Here is a 10545-nt window from a genome sequence, read left to right as displayed (position 1 = left end):
TCTATTTGTCATCTTGCTCCCCACCCTTCTGCGGGATAGCTTTTTACCCACTTAACAGTGTCATTTGATGCACGAAAGTTTTTAATTTTGATGAAGACCATTTTACCTATTTTTTCTTTTGTTGCTTGTGCTTTTCATGTTATATATAAGAAATCATGGTGAAATCCAAGGTAACAAAGATTTAGCCCTATGTTTTCTATTAAGGGTGTTATAGTTTACGTCTTACATTTGGATCTTTGATTCATTTTGAACTTATACTTACATATGAGGTGATGTAAGGGTCTAACTTCATTCTTTTGCATGTGGTTATCAAGTAGTTCCAGCATCATTTGTTGGAGAAACTCTTCTCTCCCCATTAAATGGTCTTGCTACCATTGTTAAAAATCAATTGATCTACATGTATAGGTTTATTTCTGATTTACTTATGGTCTCATTTATTTCTCAATTATATTCCATTATCTATGTCTATCTTTATGCCAGTTCCACACTGTTTTGTTTCTTGTTTCTTTAGTAAGTTTTTAAATAGGAATATGTAAGTCCTCTAACTCTGTTTCTTTTTTTTTTTTTCAAGATTGTTTTGGCTATTGGAGTCTCTTGCAATTTTGTATAAATTTTAGAATCATGTTTTCATTGGGGTTTTGACAGGAATTGTATTGAAGCTGTAGATCACTTTGGGTAGTGATGTGGACTGAATGTATCCCCTGCCAAAATTCATATTTCGAAATACCAACTCCCAGTGTGATGGCATTAGGAAGTGGGGCCTTTGGGAGGTAATTAGGTCATGAGGGCTCCACGCTCGTGAATGGGGTTAGTGCCCTTATAAAAAGAGACACAAACTTATTCTCTGTCTCTGCTCTTCACCATGTGGAAGATACAAGAAGATTGCCATTTGCAGACCAGAAAGTGAGCCCTCAGCAGGTACTGGATCTGCTGGCACCTTGATCTTGAACTGTCTAGCATTCAGAACTGTGAGAAGAAATGTTAGTTGTTTAAGCTACCCGGTCTACAATAATTTGCTATAGCAGTCCAAACTGACTAAGACAGAAAGTATTGCTATCTTAACAATATTAAGTCTTTCAATCCATGTACATGAGATATCTTTCCATTTATTTAGGTCTTTAACTTCTTTTGATAATACTTGGTAGTTTTCAGTGTGTAAAAGTTTCACTTCCTTGGTTAAATTTATTCCTAAGAGCTTGTTCTTTCTGGTGCTGCTTAAATAAAGTTATTTTCTTAGTTTCATTTTCTAATTGTTCACTGCTAGTGTATAAGAATACTACTGATTTTTATATGTTGATTTTGTATACTGCAACTACTGAAATCATTTATTAGCTCTAATAGATTTTTGGAGAATTCTTTAATATTTTCTATGTGAAAGATGATGTCATCTGTGAATATAGATATTTTTACTCCTTCTTTTTTGATTTGGATGCCTTTTGTTTCTTTTTCTTGTCTAACTGACCTGGCTATCAACTTCAGTACAATGTTGAATATAAGTGTCAAGATAAGACATCCTTTTCTTGTTCCTGATATTACGGGAAGAGCTTTCAGTCTTTTACCAGTAAGTATGATTTTTTTCATACTTTCATTATTTTTTTCATTAATGCCCTTTAATTAGTTTGGAAATTCCTTTCTATTTCTAGTTTGTTGAGTGTTTTAAAAATCATAAACAGATACTGGATTTTTTCAAATGCTTTTTCTGTGTCAATTGAGGTAATCATGTCAGGGGTTTCCCCCTCTTTGTTCTTACTATGGTGTGTGTATTGGTTCAAATAGTATCCCCTCAAAATTTATCCACTCAAAACCTCAGAATGTGACCTAATTTTGAGTATGGTCTTTGCAGATATAATTAGTTAGGTATCAAGATGAGATCATACTTAGTTAAGGTGTCCTTATAAGAAGAGGAGAGGACACAAAGAGATGGAGACGTGGGCTGTGTGAAGACAGCCAGACATCGGAGTGATGGCTAAGAATGCCAAAGATTGCTGGGAGCCACCAAAAGTAGGAAAATATTTCTTCCCTATTGCCTTCAGTGGGATCAAGACCCTGCCAACAACTTGATCTCAGACTTCTAGCCTCCAGAACTATAAAACAGTACATTTTTATTGTTTTAAGCCATTCAATGTGTGGTAATTCATTTCACCGGAAACTAATACAGTATATTACATTGGTTTTCCTATTTTAATCCACCCTTGCATTCCTGGGACAAATCCCACTTGGTCATGGTGTATAATTCAGTATGCTGCTGGATTGAATTTGCTAGTATTTTGTTATGGATTTTTGCATTTATATTCATAAGGGATATTGGTTTGTAGTTTTCTTCTGATGCCTTTGTCTGGCTTTGGAATCAGGGCAATACTTTCCTCATAGAATTAGTTAGGAAATAATCTCTCTTTGATTTTTTGGAAGAGATTGAGACATACTAGTTTTAGAAAGATCAGCTCTTTTTTAAGTATTTGGTAGAGTTCACTAGTGCAACCATCTGGTTCTGAGCTTTTCTTTTTGAAAGTTTTTTTGATTACTGATTTGATTCCCTCTTTTATAGCTCTATTGAGATTTTTTATTTCTTCTTGAATAAGTTTTGATAGTTTGATTCTAGGAACTTGACTATGTCATCTAGTATACATAATTTGTAATTGTTTATAGCATTCTCTCATAACCCCTTTTACTTCTATAAGATTGACAGTATTGTCCCTACTTCCATTCCTTATGTTAGTAATTTGAGTCTTTTCTCCTTTTTCCTTGATCAGTCTAGCTAAAAGTTTATTAATTTTGTTGATTTTTTCAAAGAACAAACTTTAGGTTCCATAGATTCTATTGTTTTCGTGTTCTCAATTTCCTTTGTTTTTGTTCTTGTCTCTTATTTTCTTCCTTCTGCTGGCTGTGGATTTAGCTTTTTAGTTTTCTCTTCTTGTTTTAGTTCCTCAAAGTATAAAGTTAGCTTATTAGTTTGAGAGCTTTCTTTTTTTAAATGTAGGCATCTACAGATATAAATTCCCCACTGAGGGCTTTTGCTTTCGCTACATTTAACAAGTTTTGTTATTGTTGTGTTTTCATTTTCACTCATTTTAAAATATTTTAAAATTCATCTTCAGAATATTTCCCTAGTGATTTTTTCTTTGATTCATCTGTTGTTCAAAGAGTGTATTGTTTTATTTCTACATAGTATTTGTGAATTCTCCAGATTTTCTTGTTGTTGATTTCTAATTTCATTCCATTGTAGTCAGAGACGGTACTTTTTCAAATTTAAAATTTATTGAAACCAGATTTGTGGCATAACATTGGTCTGTTTTGCACGATGTTCTATGTACACTTAAGAAGGTGTATTCTCCTTTGGGTGGAGTATGCTACATATTTCTATTAGGTCTAATTGCTTTATAGTGTTATTCAAGTCTTCTATTTCTTTGTTTATATTTAGTTTATATTTATTATTGAAGAAAGTCTCCAACTTTTCTGCTGAGTGCTGGTCTCTATTAAACTATTATTAAACTATTATTAAACTGTCTATTTTTCCCTTCCATTCTTGCAGTTTTTGCTCCAGATATTTGGTGCTTTTGTTAGGCACATATGTTTATAATTGTTTCTTCTTGATGGATTGACAATTTACTATTCTATGTCCTTGTTAGATGTTTAGGTTCATGTTTTCAGAGAGTTCCAGGATTTGGGGGCTGATCAAGGACAAAGACACGACCATGAGAAGCAGTTACACAAAAGCCTTATTGAGTGGTGCATAGACAGTTGCATCAGAGGTAAGTCTCTCATAGCGTGAGATTGCCCAGAGCCTACAGCAGTGCTGGGGCCATCATCCAGAGGGGAGGAAGGCAAGGAAACTCCTGGGAGATAAAGAGGCCAGAGAGTGGGTTAACATGTCCAGGTGATGCAGCACAATGGGAAGTTTCTGGGTTAGAGAACTCTAAACAGTAACGGTAGTTTAGGACCTCGTAACTGCAAGATTCTCTCTTATCAATAAGCAAGAGCTGATGCGAGTGAGGTTTTGCTGGTTATGCAAAGCAGGTAGGCACTAAATGTTTAAGAATATCCTTGTTTGGGCTATTTTAAAAATAATTCATTGTGTAAAAACTTGGGTTTGCTGCTGATAGCCTTTTGAACTTCTGGGTCTCAGCCTGCAGTGAAGAAATAAGCTGGGACCCAATACACAGAGGCCATCTTTTATATACCAATACAAACAAGTGCATTTTATATACTAATGTTTTTGTATTTTGTTTGTCTGTTTATTTGTTTTTGTTTTTGAGATGGAGTCTCACCGTTGCCAGGCTGAAGCGCAGTGATGCAATCTCGGCTCACTGCAACCTCCACCTCCCTGGTTCAAGCAATTCTCCTGCCTCAGCCTCCCAAGTAGCTGTGATTACAGGCACGCACCACCACGCCCAGCTAGTTTTTGTATTTTTAGTAGAGACGGGTTTCACCATGTTGGCCAGGATGGCTTCGATCTCCTGAGCTCGTGATCCACCTGCCTCGGCCTCCCAAAGTGCTGGGATTACATGCTTGATACACTGCGCCCAGCCTATATACTAATGTTTTTCATCAAATATATACTAATGTCTTTCTATACTAATGTAGTACATACTACATTATATACTAATGTCTTTCATCAGATTTGGGGATTTTTTTGTCCATTATTTCTTCAAATATTCTTTTTTCCTGTTTTTCTCTCTTCTGTCCTTCTGAGATAGCTATAGCAAATATGTTGCTATGCTTCATAGTATACCACAGGTCTGTTAGGCTCTGTTCATCTTTCTTTCTATCTTAGCCTGGATAATCTCAGTTGACCAATCTTCCAGTTCATTAACTCTTTTTTTTTTTTTTTTTTTTTTCTTTTTTTTTGAGACAGAGTCTTGCTCTGTCACCAGGCTGGAGGGCAGTGGCGCAATCTCAGCTCACTGCAACCTCCGCGTCCCGAGTTCAAGCGATTCTCTTGCCTCAGCCTCCCGAGTAGCTGGGATTACAGACGCGTGCCACCACCCCCAGCTAATTTTTGTATTTTTAGTAGAGACGGAGTTTCACCATGTTGGCCAGGGTAGTCTCCATCTCTTGACCTTGTGATCCGCCCGCCTGGGCCTCCCAAAGTGCTGGGATTACAGGCGTGATTGACCACGCCCTGCCTCGTTAATTCTTTTTATGCAAATCTGCTGTTAAACTCTTCTAGGTTTCTCATTTGTTATTGAACTCAACTCTAGGGTTTATGTTTGGTCCTTTCTTATGATTTCTAGCTGTTTATTGACAGTCTCTTTTGCATTGTCCTCATGCTGTCCTTCAGCTGTCTGAGCGTACTTAAAATTGTTGATTTAAAGTTTGTGTCTGTTAAGTTCGGTGTCTGGGCTTCTTCATAAACAGTTTCTACTCTTTTGTTCTGTGCGTGAGCTACCCTTGGTTTCTTGCATGGCTTGTAATTTTATGTTGAAAACTGGAAATTTATTGTTGCTGCTCATTGTAGTTGTTGCTGTTGTTTAATGACTTTCAGCACTAATTTAGTAAAGTCCTAATTCTTTTTGTGTGTGGCCACTAGAGTCTCTTAGTGGTCAGCTAGTGACTCATCAGAGATTTCCTTAAATGCCAAGGCTCAGCTGTTTTTTTTCTTGACTAACTGTTCATCTGGCTGTTGTAAACCCTTAATTAGTTTCTGGAGTTTCAATAAAGTTGCCAGTTTATTAGCTGATTTTGCGGAGGGTCGTTTGGGCTTTTGTAGTACACTGTCTACCACTTTCCTCTGACATCACTCAGTATTCTTTTATCTAAGAATGAGAATTAAGATTCTATCTACTTACCTACATATCTATATCCTCTAAAAAAAGAAAGCAAAAAGAAGCCATAAAATCCAAACAAAATTTTGGTTTTGTTTCCCTGTGGGAGAAGGGCGGAAACAGGAATAGGAGTTAGATTTTTTTTTTAAAAAAACAAGAAGTTTATTTAAACAAGATGCTTGACTTAAAGGAAAAGCTATCTACTTTTTATAGAGTAATTTATCACTGTTTATTTATTTATTTATTTATTTGAGACAAGGTCTTGCACTATCACCCAGGCTGGAGTGCAGTGGTGTGATCTCAGTTCACTGCAGCCTCGACCTCCCAGGCTCAGGTGATCCTCCCACCTCAGCCTCTCGAGTAGCTGGAACTACAGTTGCACACTAATGCCTGGCTAATTTTTAAATTTTTTTGTGGAGAAAGTGTTTCACCATATTGTCCAGGCTGGTCTTGACTCCTGGGCTCAAGCCATCTGCCTATCTCAGCCTCCTAAACTGATGGGTTTACGGGTGTGAGCCACCACACCCCGCCAATTTATCCCTACTTAAAAATAGACAGATTGCCGGCCTGGCATGGTGGCTCTTGCCTGTAATCCCAGCATTTTGGGAGGCCGAGGTGGGTGGATCACCTGAGGTCAGGAGTTCGAGACCAGCCTGGCCAACATGGTGAAACCCCCATCCTTACTAAAAATAAAAAAATTAGTTGGGCATGGTGGGGGGGCACCTGTAATCCCAGCTATGTGGGAGGCTGAGGCAGGAGAATCGCTTTAACCCAGGAGGCAGAGGTTGCAGTGAGCCAAGATCTCGCCATTGTACTCTGGCCTGGGTGACAAGAGTGAAACTCCATCTCAAAAACAAACAAAAAGACCCTACCCAGATTGTCCTACATGTAACAGCTATGTGCAAAAATGTTATAAAATTGACCATAAAACAATTTACAACAATAAATGAAAAACATTAAAATTCTCCAGTTGAACAAGGTGCACAACAATTTTTATGTCATTTCCTTGTTAAAATAATGAGAGCACAATAATTTACTGGAATACAAAGATAAGAGCTGAATGAGCAACCCACTAATGAAGAAAAGGGATATTTTCACAGAACCAGTATTCTTTTCCATCTTATTTCCATTTGATGTCAATCAAAACATACCATTGGCCATTTAGTTAAAAAGAAAAAAATGCTGTGCACATACATCAGTTACTTTATGTACAATAAAGGAATGCAGAAAGAGAAAATGAAAAAAAATTGAGGAAACTATACTGCAGGAGTCAGAATGAAGTGGAACCAAACTGTGGTGTTTCTAATTGAGAATGCATTCTTGGTCTGTAAGAATACAGTCTGGAGTAAAGTAGCATGTCCTTTTTTTTTTTTTTTTTTTTTTGAGACGGAGTCTCCTCTGTCGCCCAGCCTGGAGTGCAGTGGCGCGATCTCGGCTCACTTCAAGCTCCGCCTCCCGGGTCCAAGTGAGTCTCCTGCCTCAGCCTCCTGAGTGGCTGGGACTACAGGCGCCCGCCACCACGCCCGGCTAATTTTTTGTATTTTTAGTAGAGACGGGGTTTCACCGTGTTAGCCAGGATGGTTTCCATCTCCTGACCTCGTGATCCACCTGCCTTGGCCTCCCAAAGTGCTGGGATTACAGGCATGAGCCACCGTGCCCACCCAGTAGGTCTCCTTTTAGTAGAAGCCTCTGTCCTCTGCTGGAACACATCAGCTGTATTTTCATCCTCTATTTACAATTGTGGACGTATGTCTGTTTCATTGATTGGCTTTCAAATTGGAATCTTATCGACAAACCATGTCATTCTCAATAGGCTTTCATTAGTTTAGTAAGTGGTATATGCCTTTTAACCTTAAGCTGCACCATAGAATCATTCTGCCCTACCACCTTATGATCTTTGTTCCGTCTTGACTTTTCCACATCGGTCTACTTCTCTTCAGCCTTTGGCTCTTATTGATTTAGAGACATGGCCTTGCTCTGTTGCCTGGGCTGGAGTGCAGTGGTGACATCTTGGCTCACTGCAGACTTGATCTCCCAGGCTCAAGCACTCCTCTCACCTCAGCCTCCTGCGTAGCTGGATCTACAGACGTGCATCACCCTGTCTGGCTAATTTTTGTATTTTGGGGGCAGGGGTAGAGATGGTATAATGGTTAATGCTAAGTGTCAACTTAATTGGATTGAAGGATGCAAAGTATTGATCCTGGGTGTATCTGTGATGGTGTTGCCAAAGGAGATTAACATTTGAGTCAGTGGGCTCAGAAAGGCAGACTCATCCTTAATCTAGGGGTACCATCTAATCAACTGCCAGGGCAGGTAGAATATAAAGCAGGCAGAAAAACGTGAAAAGACTAGACTGGCCGAGCAAACCAGCCTACGTCCTTCTCCCATCTGGACCTTTTCTGCCCTCGAACATCGGACTCCAAGTTCTTCAGTTTTGGGACTTGGACTGGCTCTCCATGCTCCTCAGCTTGCAGACAGCCTATTATGGGACCTTGTGATCATGTGAGCTAGTACTTAATAAACTCCCCTTTATATATGTATTTATCCTATTAGTTCTGTCCCTCTAGAGACCCTAATACAGATGGGGTTTCACCATGTTGGCCAGGCTGAGCTTCTGGCTCTGGGTGGAGATGCATTTAATGGGCTTCCACTGGTTCTGCTTAGAGGAGAAGAGGCTCAAGGCCTTAGTTTTGAGATAGACCAAGTTAGGTGGCTATATTTCTTTAAATATACTATGTTTTGTAGATTTAACTTTGGCTCCACATATTTATGTAATTATAAAAAAATTAAAATATTAAAAAAGCAGCATCTATATAAACTATTTCTGTCATAAACTTGCCTAGGTCTAACATTTATATGGAGGAGTTGAGATTTGGGTTTAGATAATCTAACTACAATCTTGATGCTAAACTATGTAACATTAAGAGGCATAACATTATGCTAAACTATGCTAAACATTAAGAGGCATAACAGGTAAAGCACCTAGCAAATCAATAAACATTAGCTCCCTTCCATCAATGCCTTACTTGGGGAGACAACAAATACTAATAATTGCTTTGCTATCTTCCTTCTAGTCCCATACTAAGGGTTCACTATGTTTAATTGTGGAAACTGAACAAATCAAGGCTATGATTTTAAACTTTTGACCAACAAGGTCACTTTTTGAGTAATAATGGGGAAAAAATGTGCCTACTGGAATAGGGTAATAAGTTAGTCTTAAATTTTCCTTAAAAAAAAAACAAAGATTTGCTCAACAGACTTATTTTTGTATAATCCTTGGGTACCTGAACAAAAGTGCTCATCAAAATGGAAATACCTCTACTTCTTCTGTTTTCTGTTCAGATCACTATGTGTCCACTAACATCAGAGTCCCACATCTCATTTGTCAACAACTCCTGACAACTTTGCTTTTCTTAAACAGTGTCTTGAATCCAACTACCGTTCTATATTCCCACTACGACTGCTTCAGTTTGTGATTACATTTCCTACTTGGACTATCAAATGACCAAACTAGTCTTTTTTTGCCTCCATTTTAATGTTTTTCTATATTTATTTTCTATTATGCCTTTGGACTTTTACTAAAAATAAATTGAATAATGGCACTATTTTGCTAATATAATTAACAGTTGCTTCCTGTCACTTACAGGGATGATTTTTCAAAATACATTCCTAGGACTCAAGACTTAATAGAATACCTGTTTCTAAGGGAGGGAAGACAAAAGCTAGATGGATAAGGTTCCCTTGTCATCCTTGTTCAACCTTCAATCACAGTTGCTTAATTTGTTTATGTCTGTGTTTTTGTTTGTAAAAGGATTTCCCAAATTCGAGCTCTTCACAATGTTGCTTGTAATTTATTCAGATTTAATTTACTATTGATTGCTATTCACAAGTCCTAAACTTCCAGCCATTTCTAAGTCTTCAGTTTGCTGAATTAGAAATGTCATTTCATGTTTTTATGTTCTGAGCAGCCATTTCTTCTCCTTGTAGTGCTATTCTCTATTTGGTTCAGGAAACTTCTTAAACAACCTATTCTTAGAGATGACAAAAATCTCTCATGTCCCTAGGCAGTTTCATTTCCCTCTCTGTTCTTATAGCACTTTGTACACAATGTCATCATAACCTCTATCACTCTTTTAATTTTTTCATCATATACAAGCACCTGTGACTTTGGATGAGTAACTTAACTTCTTTGGTTTCATCATCTTTAAAATGGCGATAACTGTAATATCTAGCTCAGAGATGCTGGGAGGGTTTAACATGGTAATACATGAAAGGGCTTGGAAGAATGCCCAGCACATTAGATTGATTCAAATTTCAGATGAAACAATTACTAGCAACACCACCACTACCACTTCTCAGCTACATGGGTATTTTAAACTGTGAGCTCTAAGGGCTTATTTTTGTATCCCTAGCACACAGCTCATGTTGGAAGGAATTGATCTACATTCTCTAATATGCAGTATGAATATGGCCACTCGTTTGATATCCTCAGGTTGAAATTACTTTTTCCTGATATGGTTTGGGTTTGTGTTCCCACCCAAATCTCTTCTCAAATTGTAATCTCCGGTGTTGGAAGGTGGGCCTGGTGGTAGGTGATGGAATCATGGGGGCAGATTTCCCCCTTTCCTGTGATAGTGAGTTCTCCTGAAACCTGGTTTTAAAAGTGTGTAGCACCAGGCCCTTCTCTTCTGTTCCAGCCATGTGAAGATGTGTCTGCATCCCCTTTGCCTTCCACCTGATTGGAAGTTTCCGAGGCCTCCCCAGCCATGCTACCAGCCTGCAG

This window comes from Pongo abelii, chromosome 4 (assembly GCF_028885655.2).
Source record: "Pongo abelii isolate AG06213 chromosome 4, NHGRI_mPonAbe1-v2.0_pri, whole genome shotgun sequence".
In the NCBI taxonomy this organism is placed as follows: Eukaryota; Metazoa; Chordata; class Mammalia; order Primates; family Hominidae; genus Pongo; species Pongo abelii.
The sequence above is the reverse complement of the archived record's forward strand: the minus strand, read 5'-3'. Positions refer to the sequence as shown.